Raw genomic sequence first — 15,637 nt, forward strand, 5'->3', positions numbered from 1 at the left:
ACCGAAGATGCTCTGTCAATACATCCTAACATTGTTGCCAGAACGCTCTGCACTATTGAGCCTTAAGATCTCAAAAATAATCCCAAAGTTTTACTTTTTAAAAAAACTAGAAAAACACTATATGATAGCAAGTAACTTATGGGAGACTTAAGAAGTCCCTCAAATATATCCAAACATAGGAAACAACAAATATACAAAATAGAAAGGATTATTGTAGAAAATCTGAAAATCAAAGTTAATGTGGGTACAGCTGCACCCACTGTGACGCCTCTTATGATTTCCAGAAGTCTTGAAATATCCCTGTTAATTCAATTATTCTCAAAGTCAAAAGCGGAAAGTTATGTAGACGTGCATTAATTTTTTGTTAGTTATAGTTCATCTTCGAATTTGTTTGTTACTGAAACGTCTTATCTTCGCATGGAGCGAATAAGTTTATGAAAGATGTTTGAACCCCTTTCCCTCTTAGGATGCTCATGGGGATGAATTTTGACTTAAACGGCATTGAGAGTGCCAATATTCCTTTTAGTGACCGCGGAAACTGTGGATTGGACCCTAATATTGGTCGTTTTGGATTATTTTTTCATTTACTCCCTTCCCATCTTGACTCCTAAACCCCTCATACCATTAGGAAATTAAGTTGAATATGAGATTTGGAACTGTGATTATTCATCTCAGCGACCCCAAAACTATGAGGACAATATAATATCGGTCGTTTATTATTATTATTATTATTATTATTATTATTATTATTATTATTATTATTATTATTATTATTATTATTATTATTATTATTATTATTACACGTCACTACCTTGCTATCTCCACTTCATATCCCATGCCTATAGGGGGTAAATTTGGATTTAAACGACATTTGCAGTGTCACTATTCATCTCAGTGATCCTAAAAACTATGGATTGAATATTAATATTGGTCGTTTTCGATTATTCTTACATACCACCCTTTCTCTCTCGTTACCGGAAATGTGCTAAAAGTTGAAGTTAGGTCAGGGTCCATGTACGTACCAAAAATAATCAAAATCTATATACCATTTAAGGGTCTTCGCTACAGCGAAAATAAACTACCGCTAATTTTAGAGTTTATCTGTAATATCTTCAAAACAAATAAATATATTAGAAAAGCAGAAATGTAGTGAACTAGACAATACGATTTAGCATGTGATACCGTTATCACAACTCATCTATCTGCTTTCGATTTGCAAATGTAGATAGATTTAGCATTTTTTGCGGGTTCTGTAAATAGTGACATACCAAAAGCAGATAGGTGAATTGTGATAAAGGTATCACATGCAAAATCGCATTGTCTAGTTCACCATGTGCCTGCTTTTCGAATATATTTATTTGTTTTGAAGATATTACAGAAAAACTCTAAAATTAGAGGTAGTTTAATCTCGCTAAGTTCGCCGTCACAAATTGTTACATTCATTTCTATGTAAAATAAAGAACCATCTTGATTTGTGAAAGAGATTATGACGCTCTGAGCATAGTTCTTGTAAGGGTCACTAAAATAAAAACTGAAAGTCCATAACTGTGAAACAAACAAGATTGTTAAAAAATCGCATCCTTGCAGATTGAAATCTCATATCGATACTCTCGTGACTTGAAGTATTATTTTACGCATGCATGTGTACAACAGTGACAGCGGTTATCATTCCTTGGTGTGCTTGGATGGAATTGTACAGTGGATGATTGAGAGAAGTTGGATCCTGGCAGCCGGAACTGTCACGAAATGAGCCATGCAATATGTGACATTTCACGAAGAAAGACAAACGATCCTGATGGCGTAACAGTTGCTGGCACACGGCAAGAGAAAGTGAATGAATCGTTCATAACAGCGACATTACACATGGAAAAGACATATGCGTAATCCTCGTTCCGGATTATCTTTCCTTCAACTTAGTTGTAAAACGTACAAGATTATTCTCATGGAATGGCTTTAGGACGTAAAAGAAGTCGGTGTTTAAATGACTAGGCGTGCTGAAGATGAAACTTATCTAGATGGATGACTCTCTGGTCAACATGTTTTCAAAAGAGTTTATTCCTAACTTACAATAATACTAAAAATAAAAAGAAGAAACACATTTATATGTTTCTCTACCTTGGTGGCAATACGTACGAGTGTGGATCACATTCATCTTCAGATGCGTTTTTTTTTTTTTTTTTTTTTCAACATTTTAACGTAACATGCATTTGTAAGGTGTTTACTTCGACGCTGATGATTCCTGGTACATTTCCTACGTTTTCTTTATACTGACACTGTTTACCGTCCGATATACATCAATAGAAATGTCCCACATTTTTTTCTAATAATAGTATATTTAACTTATACTGCACTTTAATCTAAATTATGCCTAGAAACTCAAAAACACGTACACACTAAACATGAAACATAGCACAAGTAGATAACATCACATGTAATATACATACTTGAGCTGAACAAGTCATTGTGGCAGGGTTATCATATTACAGACTTTACAAAAGATAACATTTTTAGATTTTGCAATAAGATTTGTAGCTATTACTATACAAATCTCTTAATAATAGCATAGCGAGAAAGTACGTATAATTGATACAAATAATTTTTACGGCAATATTAAATTTTCTTTCCTTTGCGGTTACAGCTGGATCAGGTCCGTAGCTAGAGAATTTTTGGTTGGATTAGCGTCTCTCTGAGCGACAATGAGGTTATACGAGACGTGGACCTACTACAGGATAAAACGTGGGACACGAACGATATGACTTACTACCGGCGGCTGAGCTCTCCTTTCTTTTGTGGATATCTTTAGCCCGCTTAAACTTTTACTTGTGTGTTGGTATGTATGAATGAATGTAAGGTGAACTCAAGGTAATACTCTCAAAATTATCCTCCTCCCTCGCATCTTAATGTTCTGGTTACAGGCCTGAGCTGGATATATTTTCTTTGAAATTGAAGATTACAATTACATTAACAAATATTTACAAATATATCTTGAAGCAGTTATCTGCACCTTATCCCACGCCATAAAAATATTTCCCCATTTTTTTTAAAATCCGCCCGGACGGAATCTGTAACGTTAATTATGGTTCAGTAGTAGAACTCTCACCTCTGGTGTAAGGGATCTCTGGTTCGATCCCACACCGTACGTGTTTGTGGTGGAAAATCCTCTCCATGGTTTTTCTCGAGATATCCCATTCCCGTTTTCTTCCACATCATAATAATTTACTTTCAGTAACCATCCGTCATGTTTAGCCTATAAGGAATAACGTGGAACGTAAAACTCGAAATTTCAGTTTACTTCGGGAACTAAAAGTTTATGAAGAGAGCTATTTCATATACCGGTAACTACGTATTAAGTAAATCAATGTCTGCCTCCATATGGAAAGTTTTGTTAAGATTGAGTGATTTCTATAGATTGCGTATGATGATTTTAAAACAGTAATCAGATGAAAGCCATTAAAATATATTTTCGTACATATGTTAATATAATCCTGTGGTTCCCAACCTGGGGATGTGAAGAACAAGTAAGGAGACGCAAGTTACTGATAGAAATGAATTTCATTCGTAATTACAAATATTAGGAATGTTTGTAACGAAGAGTTGTTAAATTAAATACCGTACAAACACAAAATATCTACTGAGTAAGAACCGTGGTTCCATTAAAAAGAAAGCTGGTAAAATAATATATATTGCTCTTTTAGGCGCCCCTCGAATCACGCACCCGAGACATGTGCCTCGCTTGTTCTCCTCCTAATAGTGGCCTTGGAAGAATTAGAATTCGGAGAAAATTTTATTTTTAAAAAAGTTGCTATCGTAGTTAAAGTTGCTACGGCCACCTATATACAGTGCTGTAGTCCTAAAATTTTCGCAGAGTATACGCTGTTTTGTGAACATCTATGATTGACATATGGCAATAGAGAAGGCTGTTTGCAAATAAACAATGCATGTATTAATAATTTTATTAAAATACAAAAGCTGCGATACAGTTTCATAGTCTAAAAGTATTTTGTGCTATTTTCTAGATAACTCCTTACATAAATCATCACTCTCTATATTAATAACATAAATAGGTGTAGGCACGCAGAAGAAATCAACCCAGTGCGAGAAGAAACACATAAAAATCACGCCCGATGTATGATACCACAAGGAATTAAGAAAATTGTGGTGAAGAATAGTGTGCAAATACAAGTATTACAGTTAAACAAGTCTTTTGTACTGGTATTCACTGATCAAAATAACACAAATTTGGACGGAGACAGAGCTGCCGACCTAATGTTTCCATTCTTCTTCCTCTCACTCTCCCCTTTCTCTTTCAGGGCCGGCTTTAGGATTTTAATTTTGTGTAGGCCCGCTCCCTCTCTTATGGATACATATACACATTTGATTGATTGACAGTAGAAAATTACTTTTACAGTAATGGTTGATGATGTTTGTTAAATAATTATCTACCACTAATATAAATAGTGGAAAATATATTTACTTTTTATTGTATCTTTTAGCGTTTATATATTTTTTCAAAATTTTTGGGTAGGCACGTGCCTACCCGCTAAAGCCACCACTGCTCTCTCTCTCTCTCTCTTTCTTTCTTTCTTTCTCTCTCTCTCTCTCTCTCTCTTGTGATCGAAAAATAGTCAGAAAAATATATTTTTTTAATTTCATGATTGATACCCTTGAACAGAAATGAAGTTAGGTGATTTTGAGTTTAACGTCCCGTTCAGCATCGAGGTTATATGAGACGTGGACCTACTGATTAACGTGGAATCCGAACCACATGAGCTCCTGCCGGGTATCGAATCTGGGTCTCTTTGGATCGAATCTGGAATAGTAACGATTAAGTAAATAACAAACAAATGTAAGCGAAACAAAAGTATATACTCAGTGGTGTTATTCTAATTTTGTAACAACCGGTTCTATATACAGAATATGTTATAGTAGATGTATAGGTAGATAGATACAATTTTCTTAGGAAACAAACTATACAAGGTAGATAAAAGTAAATTTTTTACTGGATACACAAGTGACAAATAGAGACTTACACAGCATCCTAATATAAGGTAGTGTGGCGAAATTAGGTAGCTCTGCAAATATCTTGAAAACGAATTAGAGAGAGAGAGAGAGAGGAAAGACTTTAATCCAGCAATGGATCAACAATTCGCACACCCGTTGGAAAACTGTTACAAGTCAAAATTACACATGACATTTAAAGTTTGTTATTCTATCAAAATCGCTCTAGGGCAGAGTTTCCCAACCGGTGTGCCGTGAATGGACCGCTGGTGTGTCGCGAGGAATCGAAACAAAATTATTAATTTTATAGCAATCAAATTGTAAAACGTAGGGAAAAAACGTATATTTGTATTTCACATTACTATGAATTTACAATTTTAAGTTTCATACCGTGTTACTGTTCTGTACATTTCTAATGTTCAAAAAAGTATTTGAAGTCATTGTGATGACCATTATTGCTTCTTTATTGTTGCAGACTATTTCGCAACTGAAACTTTAAAATATCATTCACTGCTTTCGACAAATTACCTACATTTGTGTTTTAAAAGTAAAAGAGATTTGTTTGTTCGTTTGTTATTTAGTGATCTTCCTTCTTAGTAAAAGGTTGGATACAGTTTTTAAACAGAAAGCGTATTTTTAAAAACTTGAGTCCAATATTTCATTGCGATTGTTTTCTATTTTTAAATTAGAATGAAAAATAAGCATAATGATTTACTACGGGGAAAATCCAGTGTTCAAGCTTTCTTCTCTGTGAGAAGATCAATAATCACAGAAAAAAATACCACTGTGTTTTATATTTACAAATAATATAAGTGTGCCGCGAGAATCCAAGTTACACCCGTAGTGTGCCGCAAGTTGAAAAAGGTTGGGAAACGCTGATCTAGGGGGTAATTTGTTTAGTTACGTTTATGCGAAAATATCGCCAGGTAGAGCTCGCTTCTCTCTCTATCTCTCTCTCTATTCTCTTTTGAGTGATGATAACTCAAAATGTCCATTTTTTGAGTTGCAACACTCTTCCACCGGGTTGTGCGAATTGTTGATAATGGTATATGGGCGTTTCGAATATAAATAACCCTCGCCATCACACTCATGTGATTCCAGCTCTCATTCTTTATATCTGAGCATTTGAGATTAAGAAATAAACGCTTATACCTTGTTCTGTGAGATTATATGTTTAACGCTGTAGTTGTAAGAATATCTAAAAACAAAGATAGTTAAACTAAAATTTACTGTTCCTGGATATAGGCCAAACTGGGTAAAATTTACTGTTATGTCTGGGTATAACAAACTGTTCTTGCGAACTCGAAATATTTTAACAACCGGTTCTAGCGAATCGTCTGAATAGCACCACCGACTATACTATATCTGCATGCCTTGAAGCAGCAGGTATACTCTAATGACTAAGATTAAGTATTATACCTTCGATTACAGTTGTGCTTATATCTAGAGCTAAATCTTCATTTTCTTTTCTTTTTCTTTTTTTTTTTTTCAATTTTCAATTTTTAATTAATTGGTCCAAGTGAAAACGAAAAGTATTTATACCGTTCGGTATTTAAAAAGTGGCCTTGTTAAGGCGTAACTTAAACATTTACAAGGCATATCGTCATTAGCTCGTAAAAGAGTATCACACAACATCTATCTTCATTACAAGCAAACAAGCAACATGAAATCTAAGTTTTAGGTATTTGGGCTTGAAACTTAAAAAAAAAAAAAAAAAAAAAGAGCAAAGAAAAATCATGTTTCAGCATATTCAATCCACACTCACATGCTTGTACATATAAATATGTGTGTGAAATAGAGGACCATCTGCAAATTTTGATTTTGATGAAATACACAGTTTGCCGTGTCTCCACTTTTGTAGATTGGGGATGAAGCTTACGAGCTATAAATCAGAATGTTCAAATGTTTCAGCAACTCGGCAACTACATGGGAGTTATCGTCAGCCATGAATATGCACTCTTAAAAGTGTCAACACTTATCCCAGCTTTTAAGAACACACTTTTATAGCTTGAACTCTTGCTCACACTTCGTTTTCTAGTTCTTTTTTTCTTTATTTCATTGGCTTCAAAAAGAAAGCAATCTATAAATGTCTTTAAAACAAAACACCTAAGGTGTTTTCATATACGAGTCTATGACTCTATGTTACATTCTTTAATGTACAGGAGGCTATAAATGTCTGAAATACTTGTGAAAATAATATTTACATATACAGTACTCGCTTTCGTTTTTAAACACAGTTACTGAAAGACAAGTAAAGTTATCAACCTACCCTTCTTCCTGTCATTTTTGCGTTTCCATAGAACGGCTACGTCTGTCTTTGAATAGGTATCAGTCAGACAAAAAGGGTAACAGATAGCAACGAATCGATTTTTTTATATGGATTCAGGGTCTAAAGAATATGTTCCATCAATTTATAATAATAATAATAATAATAATAATAATAATAATAATAATAATAATAATAATAATAATAATAATAATAATAATAATAATAATAATTATTATTATTATTATTATTATTATTATTATTATTATTATTATTATTATTATTATTATTATTATTATTATTATTATTATTATTATTATTATTATACTGCTCGCCACTAAAAATGCAACACCAAGAACAAGATAAGACACCAGCGCCAAAGTTGGCAGATAGGGAAAGTCAATAGCCTGTAGGCCTACTACTGTATAGCCAGTCAGAACGGCTGCAACACGACGAGGTATCGGGAGGTTGATGCTTTGGATATCCTCCAGGGTTATGGCAGGCCATGGGTGATATCAATAAAAATAAGTAACTACTCCTGAGAAGTCCTGCTCGAGAATCGGAGTAACTACACCTGGAGTAATCTCCTCCCTCAATTTCGTATCAACAAAACAAGCCACTACTCTGGTCTAGTCTGCTCCAGATTCATGAACGTTTACTCGCGCTTCCTCTGCACGTAGCACTGAGTCGTATCAATAAAAGAAGTGATTACTCATTTCTCCCATTCATCGCGCAGTCATTTGTTGTTTTTAACCTATGGCGTAGTATCTTAAAAGCCATGAAATGGGCAAGTAGCAACGATAGCTTCAATCAAAGTGCATTTGTGGATTTCCAGTGGTACTTTCAAAGTCACAGCTACCAGAAAGTAAACGAAGGAAAGCCGAAACTTGGAAGGTAATTACAGTGAAATGCAACGAAATATCAAATACATCTACGACTGAGACACAAATTCAAAAGATAATCTTTAATATTCGAGCGAGAATAAAACAAAAATAAAAAGAAGAAAAATAAAAAAAGAAAAAAAAAAAACGGGAAAGAAGAAAGTAATACTGAAACCATGGGAATGAACCTATTTGAGCTGATGGATGTTGATTGGAATCCAGCAATATCAAGATTAACACGACAAGCGCATATCACGTGTTGTCCAAGGTCTTTGTAGATTGTTTGGCTTTAAGAACGAAATCAGACACTTGGCTCCTTTGTTTTCTTTTTAAAAAAGTCCAGCCACCCACGTCATAAATCACGACCATCTGATTGCTTTTTCCACACCATACGTGTCCCCTTTCGCCTTGACATAAACAAAATACATTCTCATGTATACACCCTTTCTATCAACGTTGAGTTGAGTTTATTATTAGTTTAACGTCCTTTTCAGTAGCGTGCCTATATGAGACAGAACCCACTGATTAACGTGGAATCCAAACCACATGAGCTCCTGCCGGGAATCGAACGCGGGTCTCCTATGCCATGTACGCTAACCGCTTAGCCACGAAATAGCTCTTCCTATTAACGTATTACTCTCCAAAATACTAGGTTTCTTTAATGCCACTTGTGTATAGTCAAGTGCTCCGATAGCACCCGGTAATGTATATTGTTCTTGCCACTCTGCCTTTTAGTGATGTGAGTCGGAAAATTTTCCGCGGAAAATTTTCCATTTCGGAAAATTTTCCGGAAAATTTTCCGCTATATTTTTCCGGAAAATTTTCCGTTCTAAAAAAAATCAGTAATCAAGTAACAATTCCTCAGCAATCATGAAATTGATTGAATTCATGTATAGAAATGTTAAAAACTGAATGATCGTTTAAAGAATCTGAAAATTTTCATGGCTCAGACAATTTTCAGTACTATGTAGGAACAAGTTAACAATTGTTCATGAATCGAAATATTTCCTGCCTTATATGGAAAAATTGAAGAATTTTTTATGAGTCGGAAAGTTTTCATCATTTCGAAGCAAGAAGTAAAACAACTGTTTTCTGAATCGGAAAGTTTTATTGCTCTGTAGAAACAAGTGGAAAACACTTTTCATAGGCCTGACAAATTTGTATATTATATATAGTGATGTTAGGTGGAAAATTTTCCACTATATTTAACTGCACATAGAGCTACAAAATTGAATTTCAGTAGAGGAAAGTTAGTCAGCAACAAATTATAATTTTCCAATTAGCTTTCGGGAAACGGAAAATTTTGTATTTCAAGTTGGGAAATAAACTTTTACCACAGTTTTTCTCTCTCTCTATAGAAGAAATTTTTCACCTCACATCAACGATGTAGGAATAAGTGGACTATTCTTTTATATATCCCATTGTAATAGACGAATACGGTCAGATACTGGACTTGTTCTGAAGGTATCAAAAGCGAATCAATATTGAAACCGAAAGTTGTACAAGTTTTTACTATGTATGCTTCTGAAATGAAATGAAATCTTTAAGTTTTACGTCACACGGTTATGCCGATTAGGCTAAAGGAGACGGTGATGATGAGAGATGAGTGAAATGATGAAATGAAGAAAGTGGGAGGAAACGGGAGAACCCCGAGAAAACCCACGAGCATGGTGTTTGTTCACCACAAAGTCCACATGGCGTGAGCTGGGATCGAACCAAGGACTCCAAGTACCGGAGGTGAACGCTCTGCCACTGAGCAACCGCGCCCCCTGTATACTTCTGATTTCGGTAGAAGAATAAATACTGAGATGAGTTTTTTTCGTGGGATCCAGACGCTATTTTAAAATATATATATCGTTTGCCGCCTCATATTACAATTTTCACTCTACATGGGAATCAGTATTGCAATCGGAAATAGTAATAGGCATCTATCACTTCTAGTCGTTGTAGATAAAATGAACTCGAATACGGGACATATTTTTTGAGATATTGTATATATATATATATATATATATATATATATATATATATATATATATATATATATATAAATTTCTTTTCGTTATCTAGTATTATTGTCTTTTTCAGTCACCACTTTCCGATTGAATAGAGTAAAAGAAAAAAAGTAAATCAAAATTAAACTCATTCTTGGGACGATGAATTCATATCAAAAAGCCATTTCTCTCAATCTCTTACCGTTTTAGCTTTATCAGGCGCGCACTCACATCAGAAATTTTGGAGAGGTTGAAGCTTGGGGAGGAGGTTCCAATACTACAAGCCACTGTGTCTATGTAATAGTATTAAACGGATATTATTCTGCTCCCGAAAAGACGATAAGTAATTATAAAATACGACTACTTCCACATATATTTTCAGGAAAGATAGAACTATATTGTTTTTATAAGACAAAGAGTACAGATGAAGTGTAAGATCAACTTTTCATGCTACATCAATCACTTCCCTGTTAAATAAGTATATTTTTATTAGAAAATCTACAAATGTATGTTGAGTTAGGAAGATGGGGGGGGGGGTCCGGACCCAGTGGTTCCCCCATGGGTGCGTCTCTCTACTTTATAGAAATCAACAATGAAGCCGGTAATGGAAGTGAAGAAATAAAAGTAAAGACAGAATCCATTCCTGGGACGTTGACTCGATTCGAAAACAGCGCGTTTCGTTACCATTTTGCTAGAGCACACTCGTGGGTATGTGGATAAGGCACGCGCCTTCAGCGTGAGATAAAGACCCGAGTTCGATTCCCGGCAGGAGCTTATGTCGATCGGATCCCACATTAAGCTATAGGTCCATATCTCACATGACCTATAAGAGGAATGGATTTTTTTTTTTAATAATACAACTTTTGGTATAAATAGAAAGTTATAGGAAGCGATGGAATCTACTCTTGGACGCTCAATCACTTCCAAGAAACCGTTTCTCGCTATCTCTTGATTTTTAAAAAAATCTGATACCTGTCGATAGATAAACAAACGTAAGGACATAGCCGTCGTATAAAATTCTCATACTAGTTCATAGCGCATACTTTGGAAATCAAATACCTACGTAATACCGGGTAACTTTACACCGGTTTCAGCAACATTCCTTAAAGATCACAATGATTGTTCAATTATCAGTAGAAGTGCTCGGATTACAAATAAAATTAGAATCACTGTTGTTAACAGGCTATTAAAAAGTCAGTCTTCTTAACCAGGCGTTAAATAGAATTTGATGATATGTTAATTTCAGAAATAGTTGGTGAAGGCAACAGTCGCATTTCGTTTATATTGCAGAAACATTATAGAAGTGTTTGGCCATATGAAACAGCACTTTTTTTTTTTTTCGTATAGGCCAACCAAAGAACAACACTTCTTAGGACCGGACGGAGTAGTTTTTCTTTTTTTGGCATTCCATCCTGGAGCATATTGTGTCTTGAATAATATATGAAATGGAACGTGAAACAGTAGACAATCTCTGGCCGCACCTGGTCATTGAACCGTACTCAACTAACTTCTTTAGTAGTTATTATATTCCTTATTAAATTTAGTAATCTATCAAACAGAGAGAAAAAATGAAAAAGAGAATATTAATATTTAATATTTATTTCAGAAACGTAAATCATTATGCTTGGTGACTGATTTGATTTATTTGTAGATATCGTTGTGGATGGGTGTGATTTTTTTTTTTTTTTTAATCTCTCTTTCTTGGAATACGTGGAAGTATGCACATCTGAGTCATTCATGTTTTCGTCAGGAACGCTTTCGGTCAAATGATCATTCTTCCGTGTCTGCAGAGAAGTTATGAGACATTCAAGTCTGTTTAGTTATTACGTCAACACATACTTTCCAGCACACATATTTCAAAAAAAGAAAGAAAAATAAATCACCATAATCATTTTTTTAAGTGTTTTTACCTATCAGTGACAACTCAGAATGCGTTATAATGATAAGCTACTTTGATGTATTGTTAGGAATTATGTAGCTATTTACACATAATTCCTTCGGTATATAACTATTTAGTGAAAAATGAAACGAAATCTTTAATTGAATCGATGATTACAGAAAGGACCTAAGACACATTTTCTGAAATTTGGTTTATGAACTTTTTCGGTTTCTCTAGTAATATAAACAACGCTATATATAGAAAGGACTAGTGCAGAAGGTGTAACAACGGTGTAAACGCAACATTCAACTAGAGTTGGAGAACAAGAAAAGTCTGCAGCCCTGGATTTAAACAGGTTTTCCTTGACATCTCAAAGCTACACAAAATGGACTTAAGTCCTTTCTGTAATCACCGATTCATTTTAACTTCGGGGGCCGCGGTGGCTCAGTGGCAGAGCGTTTACCTCTGGTGCTTGGGGTACTGGGTTCGATCCCAGCACCCACCAAGTGAACTTTGTGGTGGATAAGCACCGTGTGCATGGGTTTTCTCGGTGTTCTCCCGTTTCCTCCCACTTTCTTCATTCCACCATTTCATTCATTATTCATCATCACCGTCTCCTTTAGCCTAACCGGAATAACCGTGGGACGTAAAACTCAAAGATTTCATTTAAAGTTTTTTTTTTCACTTTAACACCCTACGCAGGGCAGTGTTTTCGCATCGATCGACTTTGACCATGACTCAGTGTGGCACATTTTGAGAGGTGGTATTTTTTTAAAACCAATTTTGTTTCATACTTCAATTTATTTTCGTACTTTTTGTACTCAACTCCTTATAACGAGGCAAAACTTGATCCGAGAGAGAAATTTAGATAGGGTACTCATTTATTTTTGATCACTTGCTTCAATACTTGCAAAAACCATAGGAAAACATACAAAGATATGAAAAACAGTTTTCTATTCCTAAATAATATAATAGACCCGACCCCCAAGGAGGTAACATCATCTGCTGCTCTTTTACATATAACATTCAGGGGCAGTGTTTCTTTCAGAAAAAAAATGTTCCGGGGGGCACACTTAGTATTCAGAGGGGTACATATTATTTTTACACTGTACTATTCCATTTATTATTAAATTATAGACGTATTATTTTGGTCTCTTCCGGGGGGCACTTTTAGAGCTCCGGGGGGCCAGTGCCCCCCCAATAAACATGTTTGGAAGAAACATTGCTTACAGTACATTCGATGTTCTAGAGAAGACGTTAGTTCAAGAAGGTATTCATACAAGTTTGTTAGATTCTGCTCCTAAAAATATTCAAGAAATGTGTTTCATGATTCGACACGAGGGTTTGAAAATTATATTGATGAAGTATCAAATCAACCATAATTTCAGTAACTGGAACTCAAAGATACCGGCCTATATTATTTATTTTACTTCTATTTAAGTGATCATTATTTTCGGCACTGATATTGAGAGAACGGATTTTAAAAAAATCCCAGGGCGGCAAAATTGTTAAATACGGCCCTGGTCTTACGGTTATGTCCAAGGTTGGTTATATCCTTTAAGCTAAGGGAGATAGATGATTAACGAAAGTAAATGATTATGAAATACATGTAATCGGTGGAAGATATAAGGTCCGGGACAGTCCCGATTTTCAATGAAATAATTAACTGTCCCGAAAAAGACTTTCGGAATGCCTGTTTGTCCAGATTTTCGTTCTTCAGATTGGAAAAAATTCAATCCGCAAGAATTAGTATGTTTCACCTAAAAACGGAAGGAAGTATTTCTGATTCAGATGATGACGCAACTAAGAAAAAAAGTATCTCTTCAATCATAAATGGAAGAGTGTGTCGTAATTGGCGCAATATTTAGTGCCTGTTAAACACAAAAAAAATCGGAATTCGGAATAAGGGACATCAGGCAGCTTTCCTTATGTTACCTTTTCACATTCTTTGTACATTCTTTGTGGGGCTTCGTTTGTGTTAACTGTGAGTACTAACCTGAGAAAGACAGGTATTTTATTGATTCTGACTAAATTAGTAGGAACTGTGTATTATATAGCCTGAGATTAGTTTCCCGGTTTTTCGCTTACAAAATCAGGCAACTCTAGGAAGATACGAGTAGATGGGAGGAAAGACGATAACTCAAAAAAGAAAACCCACAGACATAATGTTATTCAGCACAAACTCTCTGACTGGGATCGAACTAGGGACATCAAACAACATTGGTTGAGCGCTGCACCACTGAGCCACCGTGTCTCGTCTAATAAATCGATTAATTTACGTAGTTTACTGACAACTCAGTTTGATTTTACATAATGCAATCTCGTCACTGGGATCAAAACCAATAATGGTTAATTGTTGAATATGAAAGATGACGGGAAAATATCAGTGAAAGGAGTAACTCCAAGAAGACTGACAGATGTAATGCTGTTTACTCAAACTAGCAGGCCATGAGTTTGAATCAATAAAACTGTTCTTACTAAAATGAGCGCTTTATCATTGAGCCACCATACATTGTTTTAATATTTCAAGTTTATTCTAGCAACATTGAACAAGAATGAAATGAAAATTATATTAAATAATTTAGCATCTTTATAATAAAGTTTATAATTTCTGCACATGATATTTTAAATGGAATGATTCGTTTATTTCTGTGTTGAAGTTGAGCGCTCCTTTCCAGTACTGAGCCTGTATGAATCGTAGATTTAGAGTCTAAGATAGGATCTGAACTGTCTTGTATTTGCTCCTCTACAGAGAATCGAACTCGGAGTCTTGTAGAACAACCATATACAACAGCTGGGCCCTGAGCCATTTCCGCCCCTGCACTCTTCCATTCGGGCTGCCTGACCCGTTATGAAAAATGTAATTCTTATGTAATTTTTAAAACTGAATTGAAACTATTTCCTCGATAGTTAATTTGTTCTTCTTGAAAATACCCTTCGCGTTAGAACATCCAGTGTTGGCCTACCACTGAACATTGAGAAGCTAGTTCAGAACATGAAGGAGTCAGGTTTTCCACTAAAGCTATGATAAATATTTTTTTAAATGCTTTTTAGTACGTAAATATTTTGGTTAGCGTTATAACAGCTTTTGTGTTTCTGTGATGCTAGTATACGATGAACGAGTTTCTCCAGTGAATATGGTTATTCAAGTATTGTGAAAATATATACATTGTCTTACACGACCCTCGACTTCAGGAAGTCCTCTGTGATTGACCCACAACTGCTCAAACTTGTATATGTTTTATGTACAACCAACTCGAACGAGTTAGCCACTAGACCAAAGGGAAATTTACAGGGTGGTCCGGAAGTGGGCGTACCCCCTTTAGTTTCAACAGTGCAGTGTTAGTTATGGTAGAATGTCTGTACACAGTTATCTTGAAGTCTTAAGAGTCATAAACATCGGTATGATCGCCATCCACGTCATAAAACACCTGAATTCTGCGCCAAGTTCCCTGCATAACTTCGTGACTCCGCAGTATCTCCGCAAAACATCTGCGAGAGGACTTCAAGGTAACTGTGTACAGACATTCTACTATAACTAACACTATACTGTTGAAACTAAAGGAAGGTACGCCCACTTCCGGACCATCCTGTATATAGATAAAATGAATGAATGGAA

Source organism: Thermobia domestica, chromosome 4, assembly GCF_964235325.1.
Source record: "Thermobia domestica chromosome 4, izTheDome1.hap1.1, whole genome shotgun sequence".
NCBI lineage: Eukaryota > Metazoa > Arthropoda > Insecta > Zygentoma > Lepismatidae > Thermobia > Thermobia domestica.